The sequence below is a fragment of the Peromyscus leucopus genome, chromosome 6, assembly GCF_004664715.2.
Source record: "Peromyscus leucopus breed LL Stock chromosome 6, UCI_PerLeu_2.1, whole genome shotgun sequence".
NCBI lineage: Eukaryota > Metazoa > Chordata > Mammalia > Rodentia > Cricetidae > Peromyscus > Peromyscus leucopus.
The window spans coordinates 48396410-48424163 of NC_051068.1; the positions used below are offsets into that span (position 1 = coordinate 48396410).

General features: G+C 37.8%; 1 pseudogene; it reads right to left on the reverse strand.

Annotated features, from left to right (window-relative positions):
* Positions 1-7485: 7485 nt before the first annotated feature.
* Positions 7486-27754, reverse strand: part of LOC114691746 — a 54615-nt pseudogene continuing 34346 nt past the window's right edge.

Here is a 27754-nt window from a genome sequence, read left to right on the forward strand (position 1 = left end):
ACTATGTTAGAGCTAAAACCTTTCTTTTTTTATTTAGACAAAAAGGGGGAAATGTGAAATAATCTTTTTGTACACTGTAAAGATGTGTTACTCTGAGTGGTTTGGTTTTTTTTTTAAAAAAAAGCTAAATGTCCAGTAGCTAGGCAGGATTCCCAGGCAGAGAGGATGCTGGGAAGAAGAAGGAAGACACCAGGGGATGCAAAAGAATTAGCATGGGCAATACAGAGAAAAGGTAACCATGCCAAGTAAAACAAAGTAGACTAAAAGATATGGGTTAATTTATGATATAAGAGCTAGTTAGAAATAAACCTAACATATTGGCTGGGCTTTCATAATAATAAGTTTCTGTGTTATGATTTGGGAGCTAGCCTGTGGAACAGAGAAAGACTCACAACTATGCACAGCATAATATGTAGTAGTATTTTTGTTATTTTTAGAGTGTTTGGGGGCTGGAAACTTCATAAAAGTCAACTTCAGATCATCACCTTGTGCATCATACTGGGATTGGGGAGACTCATTTCAACAAACTTAAACAGATATGTAGCTTATTACTTTTTGCAGCACTTTCTGATAAATTTTAGACACTCGAAATTTATTTTTCACAACGCCATTTAAATATGAATATGCTGGCATGAGCAAACCTGACAGTACCTTTAAACCCTTCGTGCCACATTCAAAGCAGCATGGTATTTCTCCTGTGTTCAAGTAGCACCTATCTTCTCCCCTAAACATGATACAAAGAGAGCCAGCAGAGATGTAGTTCATGTAATAAAAATGTGCTAAGTGTTCATAATTTCACTCAGGTAGCTGTAGTTGAGAAACAAAAATACCTTAGTGAAAATTGCCACAGAAACATAGTCTTACAAAAAGTATACACACACACACACACACACACACGCATGTGTGCATGCATGTACACATACACACATGAGCACACATGCACATCTGTACACAGGCACAGATACTCACACACATTATATAAAACCAGTAAATCTCATCAACACTGAAAATGCCTCATTGCTCTAGTTATTCTTTGTACTTATGCAATTTTAAGTAGAGTTCATCATTCCCCTAGCCTGTCCCACTTATTCTTTCCCCAAATATCTTTATAAAGTGATTTAATCTTTATTACCTTAACATCACAGTTTGAACTGGGTAGGTTACCTCATTCTAAATAGTATCAGAGTAAATGTTTTGTCATGGAAATGACTGACACACAGCAGTCACTTTAAAAATAACTTGCAGTCATCTCATGATTCCCAATATGCCAGTTCTGATTATTTGGACTCTTAAAATGGTTTTCAAAGAGAGAATATGATTTTAAAGTATTGAAAAGAAATGTCCCACTCAGCACATTTGTGCAGCCAAAGCACCTCCAAATAAATTTATAAATGTTTCAATCTTTTCTTTGCTAATGTCATAAAGTGACTAAGTGAGAAGTGCGAATGTTCTGCCTTGTTCTCTGGGAAGTGGTGATCAGACACAGCTCTGACTGACATTTCTTTTAAGAAAGAACAAAGGGGACTGGCAAGTCACATCATCTCTAGCCCTGACTTGTGACTGTCACAGTGATTGCCTGAGCTTGAAGAAAGAAACAGGCCATTAATGGTGCGAAGTAAATAATTGTGGAGGCGCCGAGATGACTAGTTAGCAGCATGGCAGAATTATCTTGTCAAAAGGAAAGCATTTTCGAGTTTCTAAAAAGAAGCACTGAGGTATTGATACTAAGAGTGGAAATTGTGCCATCCAATAGACCCTACCCAGAATAATGATAACTTAAAAGATTTTTCACTTCTGATAAGAATTTTATGAAGGGGATGTTAAACTTATTCTCTATATCTTAATCTTCAGTCTGTTAAGCATGTTGGTACCGTGTCAATGACACATATTGTGACTCTCGAGATTCAAATAAGTCTTTTTCAAAAATGTGCCATTTCCATTACAACTATTATTGTGATTGATGCAGCAGATTATATATAATCCTTTAATCTCTGTTAGTTTTAAAAATATTTTATCTTAATTCTATTTTTATCATGACTGTGGGAATCAGTTACTATGGCAAACTGAATTTATGAAAGGCAAGAGAAGAGAAGAGCTGGTGAATATAAGCCACTAGACTGAAATTCCATCATGTGCATAAAGATCTGACAATTAATACTCATCACAATCAAAAAATGCCCATTTTCTCCCATCCTATTACATACTATTTAAAAATACAAAATTTGCTCATACATTTTATCCTTTACAAATCCACTTTGCGTTCATACTGGTTTCTATTAGGAAATGTTGCTAGCGATATTACTAGTTGAAATGAATTAACTTAAAAAAAAAAAAACTTTTGGAAAATGTTATGAATGTTCCTCAAAAAATTAAAATAGAACTGCCATATGACTAACAACTGTACTTCTGGGTATGAAATCAGTATGTTAAAGGAATACCTGAGGGTTTGAGATTTACCTCAGTGAAAGAGTGCTTACTTAGTATTCACAGAGGCTTGGATTTAATCCATAGTAATGGAAGAAAACAAAAACATTTCATTTCCACATTCACTGACACATTGTTTACAATATCTAGGAAATGGAAACAACCTAGGTATCCATACACCGACTGGTAAAGAAAGCATGTTACCTACATAATGGAAAATGTGCTTTGAAAAAAATCATAAAAAGGATAAAGTCCTGTCATTTGAGACAACATTATAGACCTGAAGAACATTATGTTAAGTGAAATGGAATAAGGCAGACACAAAGAGATAGGAAATGTATTTTGATGTTATAGAAACTGAGATTAGATGGATGGTTATCATAGGCTGAGAGAATGGGGAGTGCCATGGAGAGTGAAAGGTTAATGGGCACTAAGTTATAATTAGACACAAGAACTTCTGGTGTTCCATTATATACTGAGTGATTACAGTTAATGAACTGTGTGGGCTTTTTTTTTTTTTTTTTTTTTTTTTTTTTTTTTTTTTTTGGTTTTTCGAGACAGGGTTTCTCTGTGTAGCTTTGCATCTTTTCTGGAACTCACTCTGTAGCCTATGCTGGCCTCGAACCCATAGAGATCCGCCTGGCTCTGCCTCCCAAGTGCTGGGATTAAAGGCGTGCGCTACCACTGCCCAGCCTGTGTGGGCTTTTTTGTACTATATGTTTTTAAAAGCTAAAAGAATGTTGAACATGTTCATCATAAATATATGTTAAATAATTAAAATAGATATTTATACTGATTTAAGCACACAAACACAATAACACACCTCTGTGTGTGTGTGTGTGTGTGTGTGTGTGTATAAAATCAATCACATGGTCCTCCAGAATATTCATACTTTTATGAGATAGCTAAAACTTAACTAGACTTAAAAGTTTGATAAATTTTGCTAAAGTAATTTCAAAATTTAGACTCTTATCTTTTTATTTTTATTTAATTTATCATTTACTACCACTTAACACACGACTGATTTTTAGACTTATTGCTTATTTGATAGGGAGGGATATCCTGTGTGCTTGTCGACTATTCTTTTTAAAAAAGATACATATTAAAAAACGAAGCAGACAAGCAAACATCCTTCATTAACTGTAATTCATTGCCTGTTAACATGAACTCTAAACACACATTATATCACCAGTATTCATTAATTATTTCAACACCCAATTAGATTCCAAGATCTATTAGAAATTCTGAAAGTTTCCGAATTTCAGGGTAAAGGAGACCCAGTTTGCTGCTTGAAGAGCCTGCATAAGCAGAAAATTGAGAGCCCTGAAGAGTCTTCCTGAGATGAATCACAGTGACCAGGAAGAGGTGAAACCCATCCCTGAAGTGCTTCTCATATTGGTCCATACAATCCAGGAGAATTCATGGACAAGTTAACATGTGGGTTCTGTCTTGAAAGGCAACAATACTTCAAACAATAGATATAAAGAAGAGGATTTTCCCAGAAGGCATAGAGACAAAGTGGAGCAGGGTCATGGAAATCAAGGTCAAGTTCTGGGAAGGCTGTGGAATGAACCTGTAACAAAGCTGAGAACTAGAGTTCTCTAAGCCAGAAAGGATAAGGCACAAGTGACTAACAATAATTAAGAGCCTTTTTGGTCATTATAAAGAAATTACAATAAATACTATTACTAACTGTAGCAAATCCTTTTGGCTTTGACAAAACATTTACACGTTATGCTCCTAGTGAGAAATTTAAGATCTGGTTATTTCTTTGAATGACTCTAATGTTGAAACAAATTATTTAAAAATATCCTGACAGTTACAATTGGTGCCTTCTGTAAGGTGATTTACAACCTTCTGCTTAAAATCTACTCTGGTCTTCTATGATTTTATGATTTATAACTTCTAAAATTTTACTTATTCATTGATATGGACAGTGCATGCCCTTTTGGTCTCTGAAATTGTGGTGATGCAATATTCGAAAGACATCTCTTACATTCTAAGAAACTGGTACTTTTGCTGGACCTCACAGCCAGTTAGTAACATGCCTTGAAATCACTAAAGACTTACGACTGCTATCCTACTGTGTACTCAAACTGTCTGACCTATCTTTAGAAGAATAATGTAAAAACAACACACTTGTCATGAAATCAACTTTTACAACCTAAGTTAATGGATAGATAAGGTCTTAAGCTATGTGTATCATTTGCTGAAAGCAGCAAATCCAGAAGTTGAAAGCAACTTCCTAAAATCTACAGTAAAAGTTGAAAGTGACTATTTATTTGTATTGGTTGATAAAAATGAATTTTGTTATCTTTATCAGTTGGAGCCAGTGAATTCATCTCTTGTAAAACTCAGTTAAAATTTTTTTGTGATGTATCCCATTCCTTTCTCGTGTGATGTTTTCTATACTATACAATAACCATAGAGTGAAGCACTTTGTTAGGGTCAGATAAAGACAGATGCCACTCAAACACAGACACACAAAAGACAGACACACACAGGGATAGACATGGGCAAATGGACTCAGGACAGCAGGATCCAGGCTGGCACATATGGTAGACAGACAGGACAGAAGATGGGGATCATGAAGCAGAGAATTTGAATCCCGACTCACTCTTGGTTTATCTATACCAAGGAAAAGCGCTTTCATTTCTTTTATTAATGTGACACTGACACATCAGTGGTGACTCAGACTTAATCTCTAATGTGTTATAGATTGTATTTCACTAATTTTATTCTCACATTGCAGTATCCTCATGCTGATGTGCTCCTCCTCTCCACACGTGACATACCCACTGAGATGAAGCTTAAGCACCCACTATTCCCCGATTCTCAGTGCTTACTGAGGATACTCTTTATTCCTTCAGGTCTGGCATTCTCTGTGCCCTGAATTTTGTTTCCTATGCATTGTTTCTTTCTTCTGTAATTTTGTACTTCCTAAATTTGACTTGTTTGCAATCAAAGAAAATTAAACTAATTGCTTAAAGGCAATCCTCATGATTACTTTGTATCTTTGTTCATTCATTGATATTTCAAGTAAGGACTATTTGCTTGATACAGGCAAGGCAAATTCCAGGTGCTGAAGATACTAAAAGAATTGTGGGTCCTATTTCTCAGAAGTTCAGAGTATGATAGATGATTCAAGGACCCATGACTTTATCCCTTGTCTTTTGTTGCTAGCTGTTAGAAAAGTCGGGCACATATTTAAACAGATTTTTGAGATTTTGTGTGATACAGACATGGTATATTTGAGGACTTTTTTTTTTTACTCTTTATTTTTTTTAAATTATTTTAATTTTTATATTTATTTATTTATTTATTTTATTCAATTAACTTTCTTTTCATTTATTTTATATGCTGACCCAGTTTCCTCTTCCTCCTCTTCTTCTGTTTCCTCCTCCTGACTCCCATCTATCCCCTCCCCATCCACTCTTCCTCCATGTCCATTTAGAAAGAAGCAGGCCTCCCATTGGCTTGAACATATCATATCACATCAAGTTGAGGTAGGACCAAGCTCTTGAGGACATTCTTAATGCAACTCTTGAGGCTGGCAGAGGGTTGGGTGTGTGACATTGAGTGAACCTTTAAGAGAAGATGGGAACATTTTCAGGAACATGAAGAATGAGTGGTTTAATAGGCTAAAAAATTAAAATGTGCAATTCTAAACAGAAGAAATAGCATGTAAAAGCAGGAAAGGCCAGTGTAGGAACCATGGGATGTGGTGGTGTGGTTGGGTTGTGATCAGGAAGGAACAGTAGGGGAAAATGAAAAATGAGAGGATGAAGGGGGTCTGTATGCCTTGAAGTAGACATTGAGGTTCATCTCGAAAGTTAAGGAATATTCTCACAGACTGTAATTGGCGTGCTGTCAGGAATCCTCTCATGCATCTCAGATATTTGCATAGTAGGAAATGGATTGATCACAGAATTTAAAAAATAAAATGAGCCATTAAGAAAAACAAGATCATGCAGAGGCATGGAGATTTTCCTCTGAAGTGATCAGTCAGGCTCCTAGAGACAAATAGTTTGTTTTCTTTCATGTGTGATTCTGGGGAAAAAATGAAAGAAACATAGCTGGGGGGGGGCATTAGTTAATGTGAAGTGTCCCAGGAATGGGGAGAATAAATGTAGATAACAGAGAAAGTAGTACCATGCTACCTTGTACACGTGTGTGGAAAAATCACAGCTAAACATTGTTCTAATCAATTAATATGCATTGTGAATTCATTTTAGTAGTTCAAAACTATCAAGGACCTTGAGATTGGGGACAGAAAGAGAAAGATACTTTTTATTTTTATTTATTTTTTCAAGAGAATTAAATCGTTTATTGATTACACATGATAATGGATGACACACAAGCTTCATTCCCATCTGTTATTTTATCTGATACCATTATTCAATTTTGATATTGCATAGGGTGTGCCAACAACCATTTTCTTGTAACCAAACTGTGACTTTGCTTGGATGACCCTTCTAATGGTAAAACTCATTAAAGTCACACCAGTAACTGGTGGTTTTACTACACCAAGGTTCTCGAAGACAATGGCTTCTCCACCCAAGCAATTATAAATAAATTCCAAATGGAACTTGGCACCACCCTGAAGGAATTCTAACTTCACACTGTTGGGGAAGTTGACCAAGATGGCTTCGGAATAGACTAACTTTACACAGCACATTTAAAAAGAAAAAAAAGAAAGAAAGAAAGAAAAAAGAAAAGAAAAAGAAAAAGAAGACACATTTATTCGGCGTCATGATCAGACTATTACATTTAGCAATCAACAGCATGGGTGGAAAAAGTCTACAGTAAAACCCTTTGTTGGAATGCTTTACACTTTCCACAGAACAGAAACTAAAATAACCTGTTATGCAATTAGTCACAAATACAGTCCTGGAGTTTTTTGCCCATACACATGAGTATTGTCTAAAACATGTCTTCTTTGTAGCAGCTAGACCCTGCCACCACTGTGCTTGGCTGAGTTCACAAATCTGTTGTAACCTGTAGCTTCCCTGTCACCTCTCTGGCTCTCCTTTCCTGCTAAGCTTTGTTTCCTGGCTGTAATTAGAACCTCCTGCCACTGCTGAAGCTACTGCTGCTGCTGCTGCTGCTGCTGCCGCTGGAACCACCATAGCCACCTTGGTTTCGTGGTTTAGCAAAGTACTGGCCACCACCACCATAAGGGCCAGAACTTCTGCCTCCAAAGTTTCCTCCCTTCATTGGTCCAAATTTTGAAGACTGATTGTTACGATTGCCAAAATCATTGTAGCTTCCACCACCTCCAAAATTGCTTCCATCATTACCAAATCCATTTTGGCCATCCCCACCACCACCATGGCTGCCACCGAAGCCACCATGACCACTGAAGTTCCCCCACTCAACCAAAATTGTCATTGCCACCAAGACCACCTCCACGACCACCACCAAAGTTTCCGGAACCACTTCAACCTCTTTGTCTGGACAAAGGCACTAGCCATCTCCTGCTTTGACAGGGCTTTTCTGACTTCACAGTTGTGGCCATTCACAGTATGGTATTTCTGAATAACAATCTTGTCCACAGAGTCGTGGTCATCAAAAGTGACAAAAGCAAACGCTCTCTTTTTTCCCCTGCCCCTGTCAGTCATGATCTCACTTCAATCTTTCCACACTGCTCAAAATAATCTCGCAGGTGATGTTCTTCAGTGTCTTCTATAATACCGCCAACAAAGATCTTTTTCACACTTAAGTGGGCACCCGGTCTCTGAGAATCTTCTCTCGACACGGCTCTCTTAGGTTCCACAACTCTTCCATCCACCTTGTATGGTCTTGTATTCATAGCGGCATCCACTTCCTCCACAGTGGCGTGTGTGACAAACCCAAAGCCCCTGGATCGCTTGGTGTTTGTATCTCTCATGACCACGCAGTCCGTGAGTGTTCCCCATTGCTCAAAATGGCTCCCCAGGCTCTTGTCGGTTGTTTCGAAGCTCAGCCCTCCAAAGACGAGCTTCCGCCGCTGTTCCAGCTCTTTGGGAGACTCTGACTTGACATGACAGGCAGGGAAACCAGAGCGTTCAGTGATGCTTCCTCGGGCGCGTCAACAGGCAGAAAGGAGTAAGCCAACGAATGTACCCGAAAGATACTTTTATAAAAGCACATTTTCAGGTAAAATAGACACAATTTATCATGGATTACATCCATAAAAAGGGGGATAAGGAAGAGGAAGATGAGGTTTTTTCTCTTTGAAAACGAAATTATCTATTAACCAGAGTCAGGTAACTCATATCAGACATGAAGCCACCATGCGGATGTAAAGTTTGATTTTATAAATGCTCATTTAGAGGTCCCCAAAAGCCCAGAGAATGGTCCTGAAAGAAAGGCTCTTGGTCTCCAAAGATGAAACGAAGCAGAAGATGTAAAATTTCATGCCATCGTGATAGAGATAAAAATGAGAACAATCACCTATGGATCTGTTTGAAGGACAGCAGACTAAACGTGTATTCCTGAGGGACACATGTGTCTACAGGTTCCATTCATTGCCACGTGTCCCTCCATAAAACCCTCTGTCTGGTTCTTTGAATCACAAAGCTGTACTGAGGAGACATTTATGCAAATAAGGAAAAGCTAGATTCAGTGCGTTTTAGGTTTTCAATATTCACCACTTCTGGTTGGTGTTACTCCCTCATTTCCTACTGTTTCTGCTTTTAGGACCTCCCTGACTCAAATAGCTAATGTGGGACTCAGCTGACTTTGATCTTTCATGTCCATGCTGAACAACAGCTTTCCTTCCTTCCTTCCCTTCCCCTTCTCTTCCTCCCTTCTTCCTTCATCTCAATGAGTTTACCAACAAAATATGTTCATGAGTGTCAATGAAATTAATTTAATCAGTTTTCTATGGCATTTGCAAACGTAAACCGTTGTTATAACTTAATATGCAAAAATTTGATCCATAACTTTGTTTCTATTACATAGTAAACTTTTATTACTTACTATTCAAATGCTATATTTAAAATAATAACATACTTAGATGCTATTTGAAGTTATTGAATCCACAAAAAGTATAGACTGATAATGTTCTGCTTCAAAAATAATGCTGAGCTACAGAAAATGTATTCTGCATAGTATTTTAGATTTCCCCTGATCTGAACTTTATTGGAACTGGCAGCCCTATTTCTGTATCCAGAGGCAATGCTTCAGGCATTTCTTCCTATTTTCATCATATGCACTGGAAAATATAAATGTACTTATCTTAAAAATGCTTAGAATTCCTTGTGCCCACATTTGATCTAGTTTTGAGACATTTTCATCATGAGTACAAGTACAGGTACTGCTTATTTAAATTTCACATCTTAAGTGTTTTGAGAGTTTTGTCTCTTAGTCACAGAGAATTGATAATTACAAATAAAGTAACTGCTTGCATGGTGTTCTATATTGTATTTTCATGCACCCCATGTCTTTTCTTGTTTCTTATGGTGCTAGGGATTAAACACATTGTCTTGTACATGGCAGGTAAATGTTATATCCTTGAGAGGCACCCCCACACACTGGGTGTGTATGTGGTATATGAGTATGTGTGCAGTGTATTCAGATGCATGCTGGAGATAATGCATGTGGAGACCAGCATATGATATTGGGTGTACTGGGCATTCTCCTCTATCACTCTCTAATTTATGTCTCTGAGACAGCATCTTCATTGAACCTGGAGCTGAAGAAGAGGCTAGCTCTTCTTGTCTATCCTTCCCAAAACACTGGGGTAAAATGAATATGCAGAGCTACATCTGGCTTTTTACCTTAGAGATGGACATTTGAACTCATGTCCTTACTCTTGAGTAGCTAGCACTCTTACATAATAAGCAGTCTCCTGAGTCCTGCCTATCCCATTCAATATATTATATTCAAACTGATAATTGAAATATATATGTACACATATGCAATTTTATTTTATTTTTTTACAACAAAAAATAAGTACTGGAACATTTGCCTTTGAATTTATAGATGGGCAAAAAGAGTTGATTTCTATGAGAAATCTTTCAAAATGCAATATGTGATTTATGATTTTGTTTCCTATTCTTGCCTAGCAAGTTACCTTTAAACTTGGGGCCTGTGAGGACCATATGTTAGTAGAATTCACTCAGAACTTGAGCAGGCTGGTTTTCTGTTTTACATGTAGCAGTCACTTTAGAGAGACAGAAGCAGAGACAGAGTAGACAGCATGGCTTCATTTTGTTGTTTAATAACATGTAGAGAATATTTTGGTAATAGAAAATCTACGTCATGATTCATATGGCTTTGTACATATTGTCAACCTTGGGTCCTTTCTCTGGGTAGGTATGATGGCTATTTGGTTGATAGTGTCATTTTAACACGGTCTAGAATTACCTAGGAGCCAAGCCTATGGGCACACCTGTGAGGATTATCTAGAATGGATTAATTGAAGTGGGAAAACCCACCCTAAATGTTAGCAGGGCCATTTCATGAACTGGAGTTCTGGACTGAATAGAATGAGAAAGTATGAGCATGCTCATTAATCTGTGCTTCCTGAATATTTACTCAATGTGACCAGATGACACAAGCTCCTGCTTGCAGGACTTCCTTGTGTGATGAACTGTGAGTCAAAACAATTCTTTTCTCCCTTCAGTTGCTTTGTTGGGACATTTTTTTTTTCTGAAAAAGGGTTTCTCTATGTAGTTCTGGTGTCTGTCCTGGATCTCTCTGTAGACCAGGCTGGCCTCGAACTCACAGAAATCCGCCTGGCTCTGCCTCCCGAGTGCTGGGATTAAAGGCGTGCACCATGGAGACCTGGCTTGTTGGGGCATTTTCTACATCAATAAAGCATATAACGAATGAGGTAGGTAACAGGAATAAACATTCCAAACAGCTAAAGAAAGCAGTACACCTTCCCAAGCTCAGACCCAGGAGCTGCACAGTACCATTTTGGCTGCATTTGATTGACTAACAAACTACACAGTTGGGAGATTGTATGGGGAGAGGAAGGAGACTCAGTGGCTTGAAGAGAGAACAGCTAGGTTAGGAAGTGAGCATAGGAAACAGTCCTTTTGGAAAACATTGTTGGAAACCCAATCTGCTGCAACTTGGTTCACTTACTTTCATCACTTATTTTTTTTCTGAATCTAACAGAGATGTAATCATAGTATATAAATCATAACAAACTATATTACATCTCCCATAATGTTTCAAATCCATCCCCCGACGAGATCCTGGATTGCAGCTATGAAGGGAAATGCAGTAGGAAACACAGCTCCAGCTGTCATCCACAGCAGCATGAGTTCTAGGTTTGTCAGGAAGCTAGACTCAGACCAAACTGGGAGTTGTGGCTTCAACACAAAAAATAAATTCACGGTGACCCAGTATGAAGAAATTGGTTTTGTTTGTTTTGGTGAGGTTTTGTCGTTGTTTGTTTTTTGTTTTATGTCTTACTTGCACTAGATTTTAAGTGTGGGAGTTAATAGAGAAAAGGATGTTCAGAAAGACACATGAGAGAGTATTACTATGCATGTCTCAGAGAGGCTCATGTTTTATCTTATCAGATCTATAATTTCTCTGTAAAATGAATATGAAACAGACCAATATAAATTTTCTGTCTTGAAGTTTGTCTTTGTAGTCTAGCTGATAGTTTACAGTCCCTTCTCTTAGAATATTCGACGATACCTAAAGTGCAGCAGGAATCCAATTATGCTTTCCTATTGTGAAATGTGCTTTTACCTACATCTACTGTCTGAAAGAGAGGAGCTTGCATATTTATTCTTGTTTTTAACAACTTGATTATCTCACACACTTTTGCAATCTACCTCTTTATGTAAAATACTATTTCTCTCATCACATGTACCAAGTATAAGAGGAAATACCTTGACTTTACAGGAAATGGAACTGTAATGGTACTATAAGATCCATTTCTTGAGGATTTATGAACTAGGCACTCTTGGAATCAGGGATAACTAATTTTAGTTAAGCTATCCATTCCTTTGTTACACAGATAAAATAAATGAAACAAAACTAAAAAATTAAAATTTTACTTATTGCCACTAATAGTAGCTACCATAAAGCAAAGCAGCCCAGTTTTGGGGTCATGTTAATATTTTGGGCTCAAATTCTAACATTGCTTCTGTCAAAATTACCATTTTCAATAAAGCAAAATAATTCAAATTGTTCCCAGACCTTTCCTCAAACTATTCCATTTAGCCTTTCAGAAGCTTATGGTGCAATTTCAAAGGTAGAGTCAATTACCCAGACAAATGAAACTGATGAATTAACTAATTTGTGTTCTCTCTAACTGTTTTGATGAAACTCCATAAACAGGCTGTTCGTTACGTTCCTCTGAGCTTTGAACAGTTTACTGTTTGTGATGATAAAAATGCAATGGGGAATACTTTAACATATGCCAGATTCAAACTGAGTGAAACATGACAGAAGATTGATCTTCATAAAATATTTGCATATAAAATATCTGCTCCACATCATAGTTCTAGAACCTGAGTGAACTGGACTAGAATGCTACCATGTGACATACTGCGTGTTAATAGTAATCACAGTATGCGTTTTCTTATCTGCATTTAAAATATTCCTCTTTCTGGGATCATTTGGTAAGGAATGTTTTAACTGATAACATACAATGACAACTATAGAAACAGTCACCACATATATCAGAAATACTTGTGTAAAAGTAATGTGTGTATGTAATATATTAGGGATTGAATGTATTTATTCTTTTTCCATTGTTTTCATTCAGATAATGTGTATAATGTGGGACAGGTTAAAGCTTTTTTCCCCCTCTTTTTTTTAAATTTTAAATTTTTAAATAAAAAATAACATTTTTCTCCTTCGTTTTGCATACTGACCACAATTTCCCCTCAGAGGTGGTGTATTGAGGACATTTTTTTACTCTTATTTCTTTTTTTTATTTAAAATTTTTATTTTAATTTTTTATATTTATTTAATTCAATTAACTTTCTTTTCATTCATTTTACATACCAACCCAGTTTTCTCCTCCCTCCTCTTCTCCCTGATTCCCATCTACCTGCCTCCCCATCCACCCACTCCTCCCCCATCACCATTCAGAAAGGGGCAGGTCTCTCCCATGGGCTTGAATACAGCAGGGCACATCAAGTTGATGTAGGACCAAGCTCCTCCCCTTGTGTAAAGGTTGGGCAAAGTAATCTAGCATGGGGAACAGGTTTCCAAAAGCCAGCTAAGTGCCAGGGACAGGTCCTGACCTTACCACTAAGAGCCTTACAAACAGACCAAGCTACGCAACTGTCATACACATGCAGAGGGCCTAGGTCAGTTCCATGCAGCCCTCCTGTTTGTCCAGAGTCCGTGTGGTCCCAGGAGCTTAGGTCAGCTGTCTCTGTGGGTTCCTCTGTCATAATCTTGATCCCTCTTGCTGGTACAATCCCTCCTCCCTTTCTTCAGGAGGACTCCCAGAGCTTGTCCCAATGCTTGGCTGTGGATCTCTGCATCTGCTTCCATCAGTTAGTGAATAAAGGCTCTGTAATAACAATTAGGGTAGTCACCAATCTGATTACAGTAGATGGCTAGTTTAGGCACCCTCTCCACTATTGCTAACGGTCTTAGCTGGGGTCATCCTTGTGGATTCCTGGGGCTTTCCCTGGCACCAGGTTTCTCCCTAGCTCTCCTTCCTGTCCCCAAACTGCCTCCTGCACCCTGCCTTCCCAACCTGATCCCCCAAGTTCCCATCACCCCTCACACTCTCTCTACTCCCATTTCACTCAGGAGTTCTTTTCTATTTCTGCTTTTAGGGAAATCCATGCATCCCTCTTTAGCCCCTCTTTGGTGTTTGTTTGTTTGTTTGTTGGTTGGTTGGTTGGTTGGTTGGTTGGTTGGTTGGTTTTTTGGAGGTAGAAAGTAGACTGCTGGTTGCAGGCACTGGGAGAAAACAATGGGAGTTAGTATTTGATGGGAACATCAAACGATGATATGGACATTGTTTAGATGAGTGAGGGTGATAATTAAACATGAATTAATGCTACAACTTACATGGCTAAAATAATAATTTTAATGTTACCTATATTTTATCACAAGTAAACATTTTAACACTCTATGAAAGGCATGGTGCACTACATCAACCAGGGTCCAGCCATGAGAACAGACTCCATGTGAGTTGGACATCGAGAGGGATATATTCAGTGTCAGGGATTGGTTAGACCTTGTTGGAGAACTGGAAAAGAGGGCAGAAAGTGTCCCAGACTGTGATCACCATGGAGGAACCAAGGCAGAGTTGGAATTATTAGCTTGTGGACCCTTGGAGCAAGTGACAACATCCCTTCTCCTGACTTCATTGGAGAGTAGGAGGCTCCTCTGGGAAATACTGGAGATTTGCAGCTGGAATTAGGGGCAACAGTAGGGGTGAGGCTGACAGGAAAAGCCAGGAGACAGGAACAATCTATCCCCTCTCATCAGGGTTCTAGACTCAGCCGTGCAGCCTCCTGAAGAGATGCCTTGTGGTTTGCAGAGCTCTAGTCACAGCCTCAAGAAACAGAATCCAGAGGAGCCTTTAGCAGCTAGGTAGGTCCACCTCTCCTAGTAGGTGGTCACTTGCTGTGATACAAGCACAGAGAAGCAGCTGAAGACTCCCTGGCACAGCATGCTGCTCTGGTGGTCAGCCAGAGCCAAATATGTTGGAAAGAAATGCAAATTTTGGAATCCTCCTAAGCAAACCACGGACTGACTTTTAATACAACCTAGGACTCCGTGACCTTGGATCTCAGTTGAGAGAATGCCTTGGGCAGGACTGAGGAACTTGGGGGAATAGCTCTGTTTAATATGGGTATATTAACTTGCTGTTGATTTTTCTTGGTGTGGTATAATGGAGATGAATAGAGAGAGGCAGAAATACAATCTCTTCACAGAGTGTGGTAGCATTATGAGTGGTGTAGTGTGCCCAACTAATTCCTCACATCTGATAGACTTGTTTGTTTCTTTCTTTCTCTGTCCTTTTTCTTTGTGTGTAATGTGTGTGTGTGTGCATGCATGATAGTTCACAGGCATGTGTGTGTGTACATGCATGTGGATATCAGAGATCAATGTCTAGTTTCTTTTAATGTTCTTCACCTTACCTTGTTGAGACAAAGTCACTCCCAGAAACTGGTACCCTTCAGTTGGCTAGGCTTGCTGGCTGGTGAGCTATGGTGTCTACCTGTCTCTGCCCACCTTGTACTGTGGTCACAGATGTGCACCACCATGCCTGACTCATTTATATGTATGCTGTGGATCCCAATTCTGGGAGAGTTGGCTCAGTGTATAAAGTGTCTGCTACACAAGCTTGGGCCCTTTTTGTTTTCTAGTCTTTCTGGGGCTGTGGATCATAGGTTAGTTATCCTGTAGTTTACTCCTAATATCCACTTATGAGTGAGTACATACCACGTTTGTCTTCCTGGGTCTGGGTTACCTCACTCCGAATTATTTTTTCTAGTTCCATTCTTTTGCCTGCAAATTTCATAAGGTCATTATTATTTTTTTTTTACAGCTAAGTAATACTACATTGTGTAAATGTACCACATTTTCCTTGTTCATTCTTCAGTTGAGGGGCATCTAGGTCATTTCCAGGTTGTGACTATTATGAATAAAGCTGCTATGAACATAGTTGAACAAGTGTACTTGTGATATGATTGAGCATCCTTTGGGTATATGCCCAAGATTGGTTAGCTAAGTCTTGAGGTAGTTTGATTCCCATTTTTCTGAGAAACTGCCATATTGATTTCCAAAGTGGTTATACAAGTTTGTACTTCATCCAGCAGTGGAAGAGTGTTCCCCTCACTCCACATCCTCTCCAACATAAGCTGTCATCAGTGTTTTTGATCTTAGTCATTCTGACAGTTGTAAGATGTAATCTCAGAATTGTTTTGATTTTCATTTCCCTGATCACTAAGAATGCTGAACAATTCTTTAAGTGTATTTTAGCCCCTTGAGATTCTTCTCTTGAGAATTCTTTGTTTAGATAGGTACCCCATTTTCTGTTTAGATCAGTACCGCAGTTTTAGATTTGATTATTTGGTATTTTGATATCTAGTTACTTGAGTTCTTTATATATTTTGGAGATCAACTCTCTGTGAGATGTGGGGTTGGTGAAGATGTTTTCTCATTCTGCAGGCTGCCATTTTGTCTTATTGACAGTGTCCTTCACCTTACAGAAGCTTTTCAGTTTCATGAGGTTCCATTTATTAATTGTTGATTTCAGTGTCTGTGCTACCAGTGTTATATACAAGAAATAGTCTCCTGTGCCAATGCATTCAAGGCTGCTTCCCACTTTCTCTTCTATGGTTCAGTGTAACTGGTTTTATGTTGCGGTCTTTGATTCACTTGGACTTGAGTTTTGTTCAGGGCAATAAATATCAATCTATTTGCATTCTTTTACATGTTAACATCTAGTTATGCCAGCACCATTTGTTGAAGATGCTTTCATTTTGCCACTGGATACTTCTGGCTTCTTTGTTAAAAGTCAGTGTTCATAGGTGTATGGATTTATATCAGAGTCTTGGAGACTGAGAAAATTTTATGGACCATGCTTGTTTCCTGTATTATTTTTTAATTTAAATTTTAAAATTCACATTTTACATATATAATTCTATGAGCTTAACATAGATGACATCAGATAAATGCTAGGTCAATAAATGATAGATAGATAGATAGATAGATAGATAGATAGATAGATAGATAGATACATGATAGATAGGTAGACAAATAGATGATATATAGATAGATTTTGGACAGATTACAGAGAGATGATTTATATATAAATATATTCTAGATAGATGATAAGTAGATAGACACTAGATACATGCTAGATAGGTAGAGAATGATGGATACAGATAGATGATAGATAGACAGATAGATAGATAGATAGATAGATAGATAGATAGACAGATGATAGATTTATATAGCTTGTCTCACAATCAGAATAAAACAGTTACTGACACCTTAAAATTACTTTTATTTATTCTTTTATTGTCAACTGTCTCACATGTTATTCTTGGCAACTACTAGCCAATATTTTGCTATTATTTTAAGGGAGACAGTATTTGTTCATCTTATAGTTCCAGGTTACAGTCCGTCATTGAAGTCAAGGAAAGTAGCAACTTGAAGTAGGTAGTAACACACAAAGTAAAGAACATAATGAATGAACACATACATGCTTGTCAGTTCTCAGCTTGCTCTTCCCTTTTCCTCTGGACCAGAGCTCATCCCATAAAGTCATGTCACCCACATTCATGTCTAGTCTTCATGCCTTGAACAAAATCACTCACAGTTGTGACCTCAGGGTTACCAAACTTCACAACTGCTTATTGAGAATCCCTTCTGAGGTGATTCTGAGTTGTGTCAGATTGACTAGTAAATGTAAACATTACAACATAGGACAAAATTTAATAAAATCCTGTTTGAAATATCCTAATAATGTATTCTTTAGAACACATTCCATATTGGTTAAAATAGTATAAGCAAATACATAGCTCTCTCAGTGATAAATGAAATTGAACAAAGAATAAAATTATTCCCCAAATGTAGACTTAAACACATACATAACACCCCCCCACACACAATTGAGTAACATGAAGTTTTGTTTTAAGCCTCTAGCATCACAAAATCCAACCAAAAACAGCAAGAATTTTATTATATATTTGATGTTATAGTTCTATAATCCAAGAATTTAAGAAGTTGAGTCAAGAGGATTATTGATTTGAGCCAAGTACCATAAAAAAATTACAAGGCAAGACAAAAAAATGAACAAAAATAGAACTAACCAAACAAAAGGACACTTGTAGTAGAACATGTCTATTATTCCAGGTACTTAGGAGACTGGAGATAAAAAAGTCACAAGAGTGAAAGCTTCCTGTGCTGCTTGGTGAGTTTAAAGCTAGCCAGGGCCACTGTCTCAAAATGAAAAAAAATAGGTTGGGATTCTAGAGGTAAAAAAGTTATCATCAGTCTTACCCACCTGTAAATGCCGGTAAGCTACAATAATGACTTGTTTGGCAAGATATGCCTACTGGTCCAATAGGAGCACAAATGTCACAAACCACTTTTTAATTGGATTTAAAAGTCCATGTTATAAGACAAAACTTACACCTGACAACCAACAGGGCCCAAAACTTGTGGCTAGACAGGAAATAGGCTCCAGAGAAGAACCTTCTACTATTATTCTGCTAAATAGATATAGTATTCAAATGACTCCTAATGGTTTATCATTATTTCTATAGATTAGTGTGTTTCTCATTTTTCATCAGAGAAGTTTCTTCCTTCAGCATATAACAATCTACACAGAGACCAGCTTGATCTGCTTAAAAGGCCCCCTGGCAGTAGGATCAGAATCCATCCCTGGTGCATGAGCAGGCTTTTTGGAGCCCTCTACCTATGCTGGGACACTTCACACAGCCTTGAGGCAGGGAGAGGGGTTTGGACCAGCCTCTACTAAATGTACCTACCCATGGGAGGCCTAACTTTCTTGTAGGAGGGAATGGGGGGTTGGGAGGGGGAGGCTGGAGGTGTGGGAAGAGGAAGGAGTGGGATCTTTGATTGGTATGTAAAATGAATAAAATTTTTTTCTTAATTTAAAAAAAATCTACACAGAGACTAACAATTAGTCAACAAGTAGAGATATTGAGGAGTAAACAGCATACTTAGATAGGACATCCTTATCACATCCCCTCCTCCCAAGGCTCAGAGAGCATCACAGAAGTGACCTAAAGATCACAAAAGTCAAAGGTGGTGGATGACCACAAGGGAGCAATTTCTCTGGACACAACAATGCAGCTGCATGTATGAACTAACAGGAGTTGTAACATCATGCACCAAACTTGCACAGCCCAAGCCAGAAAAAAATCTCAGCATGGATGAAGGAGGTAGGCAAGAATTCCACTATTAACTAAAAAACTAACAACAATTGAATCAGTTTTCTTTAAGACTTTTGCCCCTGGTAGAGCAACCATAGTTCAGTGAATGGCTACAGGTTCAAAAGTTTATGGGAACAATCCTCTCCTGGATCTAGCCTGATAAGTATAGTCCTTATCTCTCATCAAGGAAACTTCTCTTTGAAACAGACAGAGACCATAGAGAAACCCACAACCAATCCTAATGCCCAACTGTGTAGCCCAGTCCCAATGGATTTCTCTATAATACAGCATCTATATCTAAGGCTCATGGAATACTAGAAGAGGAGGCAGAAAGATCCAGAGGAACAGAGAGCTGGCAGTAAAATTTTATCTCTTAAGAATATTAGAAGTTGTACCCATGAAGTCTCCCCAAAATGACTGCATAAACATCAGCTGAGCAAGGACAACAGCAATAGACATGCTAAAGTGGGCAGTGGGAAGAGTGTGAGGACTCACCCTATATACAGGACAGGCAAATAAGAAACACAGAGAGTTGGAGAAATAATCTTGTCCAGAAAAGAAAACACCAATTAGTTATCTCATACTAAATGGTCATCCATGAAAACATTCATATAAGTACATTATATAGACTGAAGAGATTTAATATAGCACATATCATATACTTTATTATATGTCATAAAGTTAATTAAAAAGAGGCCATGAGTTTGAAAGACAGCAGGGAGCAGTATATAAAAAAGTTTGGAGGGAAGAAAGAAAAGAGAATAATGATGCAATTATATTGAAGTCTCAGATAATAAAAGAAATACCTAAAAATATAAATTTAAAAATGTGTATGTGGGCAACAAAAATTGAACTTGGTAGCTTAAAAACAATAACAAAATTCATAAATAAAAATAGCAACGTGCTTGCCCAACCCCAGCAAGGCTGTAGATTTAATATCCACTACCGAAATCTAAAAAGAAACAGACAATAACATCGATACTACCAAATTGCAAACATTAAACCGTGTCCATTTTTCATTGTGAAGATGTAATTAGTTCACTTCAGTTCCAAATTTTAAATTTTTCATTCAATGTTGTATATTTTTCTTGATATCATGTTTAGAATGACACAGATTATTAAATCTATATCCATAGTTTCAACATAATTATTTATAGAGATATACATTTTTGATATTATTTTATTACTGACATACATTTCTCATTGTTTCAGGCCTTCATATAATATTTTCTTTACCATCCATCCAGTGAAATCTGCTAAGCAGGTGATAGCTTGAACATTACAGGTCATTTTCTCTCAATGATTTTATTTCATAAGTAATTATTTCTTTTCCTAAAATCATTTCCTGTTAAAATATGTTGTACCCATAGACTAAGCAATTAATGAGAGCTATCTATAATGCTACCTCATGGAATTAAAACAAATTGTTTGACTCCAGTATTTGTGATGTACTAAAATAGTTATGCTGTCATCTGTTTATGATGTAGAGTTTCTCAGATGTTTTGGGGGCAAAGCACAATTGTAAGCAAGGCACTTTGCCGATTTTATCATTGAAATATGGTATGTGACATCTATTCATATAAATTGTCAGTTTGCTCTAAGTTTTGTGTAAACTAGTTATTAGGTATAATAAAAAACAGCAGGTTAGAATTTAATGAAACTACCAGTTAGAGACTCAAACTATTTTCATCATTTATGTGAGAGATTCAAACTGCCTTTAAATTCTGTTTTCTGAAAGTGTAGTTGAGGAGGAGTGGGAGGTGTTAGTGAAGTAATACTGTCTGTGACAATGACTTTTATTACTGGAACTTGAGTAGGTAAAAATGTAAATCAGAGTAATTTAAAAGTTTGTGTTTAGAAATGGGATCCAATCTAAACATAACTAAAAATGATTACTGATGATAGCCTTCATCTTTTGCGACAAAATATTTTGAAGAATAGTCACAATTTTCTTGAAAGATTGAAAATACCTATATCCTATATTTTCTGAAATTATTTAATATTTTATTAGCATATACTTATATACATTATATAATAAAGGGTTTATGACTTTTGTGTATGTCCATAATGTATTTTTCATATTCCTTCCCTCTTACTCTTTCTTGTCCCCTCCTATTTCTGTTACTGTATTTTCTATTCCCAAGAATAGAAAATATTCTTCTACTTTTATGTCTTTCTGTTTCTCTTCTGTCTGTCTGTCTGTCTTTCTGGTTTCTCTTTCTCTCTTTTTCCCTGTATGTGTGTTACCCAATGAGTTTGATCAGGGATATTTACTCTAGTATCAGTGAGAATTTGTTTATAGGAGCATGGGTATTTCACCAGAGGATAAAATTATGAAGAAAATGCTTCTCTCATTCCCCATCACTGTTCTCTGTTCCTCAGCAAAGGACAGGTTGCCCATGAGACTTGGAGGTCAGCATTCTACACTGGTCTCTTTCTTCTCTTCTTCCCAGTTCATATTCCTTTTACTCCTGCTTGCATACTGTTCCCTGATCCTTGTAAAGAGTATTATAGATGTCTCATTTTTTGTCTCAAAACCAGTTATTTCCCATACTTTGACCAGTAATGAGTCTCTATAGTTGCCACTGAGCACTGCAAAAAGAAAATGATTTCACCCAAACTGACAGCAGAACTAACTAACCTGTAGCATTAGCAGTTATCTAGAAGCCAATTTGACAGGCATATTGTGTCTATTTAGCAAAATAATAGCAGTAGTTTCCTTGTAAAACCTTTGGGTCCAGGCTTATAATCGAGGTGTGAATTCTTCTTTTGGAATGGGTATCAAATTCAATTAGGAGTCATTTTGTTACCGCCATAACAAATTTGCCATTATTATGCTAGTGGGCACATGCTACCTGGCTGGTCAATAGTGTGACACACCCTGTCAACAGTTGAGGAAGATGTTGAAGGCACTGATCTTCCAGTAGCTTTCATAGTACCTTTTACTGCTTTGAGAGGGGAAATCTTTCAGCCCTGCTCCAGCTTGGTTCTATATGTCTTGGAACCAACATGTGTGATATCGAGTCTTCAGCAATAGAAAGCAACCAAAAGGAAGTGGCTAATAGCTGTATTGTTTGATGGCATCACAGGCTGTCCTGCCCAACAGTTGATGGAGAAGCAGCACAGCCCAGGGATGGGATTTTCACCTAATAACATATGGCTTCTGGGGATACTTTTATCTACTCTCAGTGGTATGTTCAAATTATTTACTGTTTTATTTTTTGAATGGCCTATTAAATATATTTTACACATTGAGAGTTTTGATTGACCCTGGTCCTTCTCCCTAATATCACTGCTTCCCTAAAATCACTTGTTTTTATATTGTTTTTGGCATCAACACTTTGGCCTTCATTACAGATTTGAACTTATTTAGAATGTTGTTTCATCTTATGGGTCATATGTTCTTTCTGAAAATTACAGAATTAACTTTATTCTATTCGTTAGTTACATCACAGGTTATATATTCATGCAAGAGCCTTGGGACCTTAGATTGCCCTCTTCTTCCTATAATTAACCATTCTGATCTTTAGCATTAATTTCCAACTTGGAATTACCATTTGTAAAAATTGTTTCTCTCCCTGTTCTTGTATGAGCTCAATATCCATTTTCTGTAACAATGCTAGTGTACCAGTCAGCATGACAACATTTGGTTCTGTCCTCTTCCAACTGATCTTAGTTGCTAATAGCATTATCATTCTGAAATAGAAAACTAATTATAGTACTGCTACTTTGACCTTTTCTTTCTGCAGAATAAAGTGGAAACTCCTCAGTTTTAAATTCTCTTTATTTTGTAGTGGTGATTTGTTGGGGGAGAATTACACACACCACTGAAATCACATGGAGGTCAGAGTTCAACATGGAGGTTCTGTTCTCACCATCCATCATTTATGTCCCATGGATCAAACTCAGGTTTTCAGCCTTGGTAGCATGCATCTTCACCCACTGAGCTAGCTCATTGGCTCACACATTTAATTCTAGAATCCATGTTAATGTTTCATAGCCAACCATTGTAGCATTCATCTTCAAGATTCTGTAATCTTCACTCTCTCACAAGTGAAGTTCTATTTTTTCCCCCACCTTATTTTCTTTGTGGTTGATGCCTTTCTTTCTTAATTCTTGCTCTTCTTCCTAGATGTGGAGTTGCTTAAATTCTTTTATCTGTACATATTCATTGATTACTCAGTGAGTTCCTCTCTTTTCATCTCTCCCTTATTCTTTGCAGGGCATAGATAGATCATAATTATCCTATGAACTTTTGATGTACTCTCTGCTATATAGTACGTATTTCAATCCACATGTGCTGAGTGATAGAACTGATAATTGCATTTCACAGATTTTAAAAGGAAGCATCAGTGGTAAAATAATAAGTTCACAGATCAAGAAATCATTCAAAACAAATGTGAAGTTATAGACATCAGAATGCATAAACTCATGATGATTAAACTTGGAAAAAATCAGTTTGCATTGATAATTATCTTTGGCTAATAATAAGAAAAATATAAAAGAAAGCATCCAGCTTAGATTAGGAAACAGTTTTTTGTTTTTTTGTTTTTTTTTTTTTTTTTTTTTTTTTTTCCAATCAGCAATAGTAACATACACAGGCAAGGAAATGCCTGCTATTAAGGAAGACATATTTTATAGTTACATTTCTGTAGAAGCAGGAATAGCACTCTCTAATCAAGGTCCACACAGTGAAACACTGGGTTCAACCAGGAGGAGGAAGGAACAAGAGAAAGTCTGGAAAAGCCTTTACTGTTGGTTTCTCAGGCAGAAATAATAATTTTGGAGGGGCCTCAGGCTTTAGATGATGTGGGATGAATAGAGCAGGTCGATAGTAGCCTGGGGTATAAAAGGGTAGTTGACTGTACAGACACAGGTTGCTCAGTTTGCATATAAATCATTCTCACATTTAGTTCCCATATGTGGGGATTACTCGCCTTGGGAGAAGCAATGTCTCCAGGGTCAAAAGTACCTCAAGGTATCAAAGTTTGAAGATAAAAAGAAGAGCTTGCTGGAACAATTAGAAAAAGAATAAAGCAGAATGAAATGCACCTCGATGTTAATGAAGTAAGAGAAGCTTTCCTTTTTCAGAAGAAATAAAGAAACATTTTTCTTTGCAACCATTTGTCTGTGTAAATTTATGAAGTGCATGAGTTAATACTGCTAGGAAACAGCTCTGAAGGAAGAGGCTTTGTTTGCCAACAGCTCTAACAGTAAGATCTCAGGATGGAAAGACTGCAAGCTCTCTAAAAAGCACAGAGAGAAGAAACAACTCCAGCAGTGAGCAGCAGAGCAAGCACACTTCAGAAAGAGTATGGTGATTCCTCAGTGCTGTCAAGACAAAGGATCCAAGACCCAGAGAGATAGTAGGGAGGATTTGGGGCTAGGGGAAGCTTGCTTCTAATGCTTTATGGAATCTGGACCATGTTTTCTATCAAATTACTTGTGACTTATAGTTTGCTGGTGATAAAAACTGAGAGAATAAAACTTTGAATCATGAAATGGTAAATAATACTAAAGAATTGATCATCTTCTGTAACCCAACAAGGTTTCCAGTAGAGGGACTGGGACATCAACTCAGCCACAAATCTTTGATCTATAATTTGTCCTGCCTGGGGTAAAGGTGGCACAAATGTGCTGGGGTGAAGGTGGCACAGAACCTGTGGGAGTGGCCACCCAATGACTGGAACAACTTGAGACTCACACCACCAGAGGGAGTCTGAATGGCCAGGAACCAGAGGCTGGATAGCCCAGAGACCTAGGATAGAACCAAACATGACTGGGCGAAGTAAAGTCAAATGAAATGATTATAAATGATATCCTGCTATACTTGTAGACAAGAACCTAGCATAATCATCATCGGAGAGGTTTTATCCAGCAACTGATGGGAGCAGATACAGAAACTCACAGCCAAACATTAGATGGAGCTTGGAGAAATCTGCCAAAGAGGGAAAGGAAGGATTATAGGAGCCAGATGGGTCAAGGACACCACAAGAACATGGGCCACAGTATCAACTAACCAAGACTCAGAGACTGAAGAGAGTGTGTATGGGTGTGACGTAGGTCCTCTGCAGATATATTATGGTTGTGCAGCTAGGTGTTATGGTGATATTTTATTTATGCTGAAATGTGATTTTATTTGTATGTTAATAAATAAAAGTGCCTGGGGGTCAGAGCTAATAGCAAGCTATTTAGCAGAAGTCTAGTAATGGTAGCACATGCCCTTAATCTCGATCACATGATAGGCAGATCTCTGTATGTTCAAGGACACCACCAGCATGGAGACACACGCCTTTAATCTCAATACCAACCATAGATGACCTAGAGGTCTATATAGACAGGCAGTGATGAGGAGGTCATGTGGTTGGTTTTACAACCAATGAGAAGGCAGAACAGAAAGTCAATAAAAAGACAGACACACAGCACAGAAACTAGGTCTCTTTCTTAAGGGAAGGACGGCAGTGGCAGCAGGTGGTAAGAAGGTGGTCTTGGTCTCAGTTCTTGGCTATTGTTCTCTGACCTCTGGGGCTTTTAACTCTGCATTTGACTCTCTGTTTCTTATTTAATAAAACAATTCAGACTTACATCTACAAGGTGTTCTTGTGGGGCTCCTAACAGTGGGAGCAAGGACTGTCTCTGATTCTTTTGCCTGTTCTTGGAACCCTTTTCCTACTATAGGATTGCTGTGTCCAGGCTTGATATGAGGTCTGTGCCTAGTCTTATTATGACTTGCTATGCCATGTTAGGTGGATATCCCTGGGGGAGTAGATCTGTGGGAGAAGGGAGGTGGTGGGGGACAGACTGGAAGTAGAGGGCGGGGGATGGGGACTGCATCAGGGTGTAATCTATGAGAGAAGAATAAATAAATAAATAAATAAATAAATAAATATGAATAAAAAGAAAACATATTTCTTCAGGCTTTGTAATTGAAAACCACTTGTTAGCATAACCTGGCCTGCTGACCCACTCCTCTTCTCTTCTGTGCAATTGACCAACTGTTTTTTTTTTAATCTCTTTCTCATGGATAAGTAGCTGCCTTTCACTTCCATTCCACTGAGGTGTTCTGCCTGGGACATCATGGGGTTTGCTACAGGATTCTTTGTATTAATGGCAGATCAATTAAAGACAGTGATTCTCAACCTTCCTAATGCTGCCACCCTTTTCATACAGCTCTTCATGTTGTGGTGATGCCACTTCATAAAATTATTTTTGTTCATATTCCATAACTGTAATTCTGCTACAGTTTTGAATCATGATGTAAATATCTGTGTTTCAGTTGGTCTTATTCGACCCCTGTGAAAGGGTCATTGGACCCCTAAAGAGGTCATGACCCACATGTTGAGAATCACTGATTTAAGACATGAAATAATCCTTTCTTAAATTCTTGGCTCAGTGAGAAAACATATATACCTTTATTTTACTAGTGATTCATTGATGTTGAAAACTTACTTCTGTTAAAAATCACATTCATGCATGTCTTTAGTCCTCATAGAAAATTAAGTAGAAAATTGTGGCTGTGTTACTTTCTCAGCTGAAACAAAAAGAACTCCATAAAAGCCGCTATCACTGACCTTAATATAAAAGAGGATATGCTGGGTGACTATGGAATCAGGGGAACGTTTTTTTCTCTTCATTAGCTTTTCTTCTTTCTGGCCTCCTCAGAAAATGTGCTCGGCATAGCTGGAAGCTTCATCCCTCCATTGAAAGACCTAGAATTCCAGGCCCTTGTAGCCTGCTCCTTCACAGTCCCTTTAGCAGAGTGATAAAGAAAACAGAGATTAAAGCCATAGCCACAGCCAAGGTACAGGTCTGGAGAGCTTGCAAATCAGTGACCAGCTGAACAGGAAGTGCACTCTTCAAGAGTTTTGTCAATCTAATTAGATCCTGGGGAACTGATTAGGCAGACTCTGGAATTCTTGCCTGTAGAATAATCACTCAGAGAAATGCTTTCTCGTCAGACTGGCTTTAATTCCTACCCTGGACACTGAGGCTGAAGAATAAGACGAGGGATGGAGGATCCAAACCTCTGCCTCAAACCCGAGTAAGACTGAAGTGATAAGAACAAACTAATCAAAGGTTGGAGGCCCTTCTGTGAAACCACTGCATAGTTTCCCAAACCTACCCTTTACTCCTTGAGGTATGAGGACATGAGAATATTTTAACACAACTTTGGGGAGCTACAAAAATCATGAAAGGCATTTTTCTCATGTTTCTGAATTCTTCAAAAGCATTGGTGTCTCTGTAAAATGTGGTGAAGAGAATCAAGGAAATAAGACAGCATCATACCTATTTTCAAAGGGAGAAAGAAAGCCTCTTCACAACTTGGCACTTGCTGAACACCTGGCTTGTGACATGCACTGGGCAGTTCCACATGTGGAGATTTAGACAAGCTGCTGAGAACCTTGTGAAGCAAAGAACCAAATACCATCATTTGGCTAAATTTACAGTAATCAATAGCACTCCAGCAATAGTTTAATTAAAATCACCTGTAG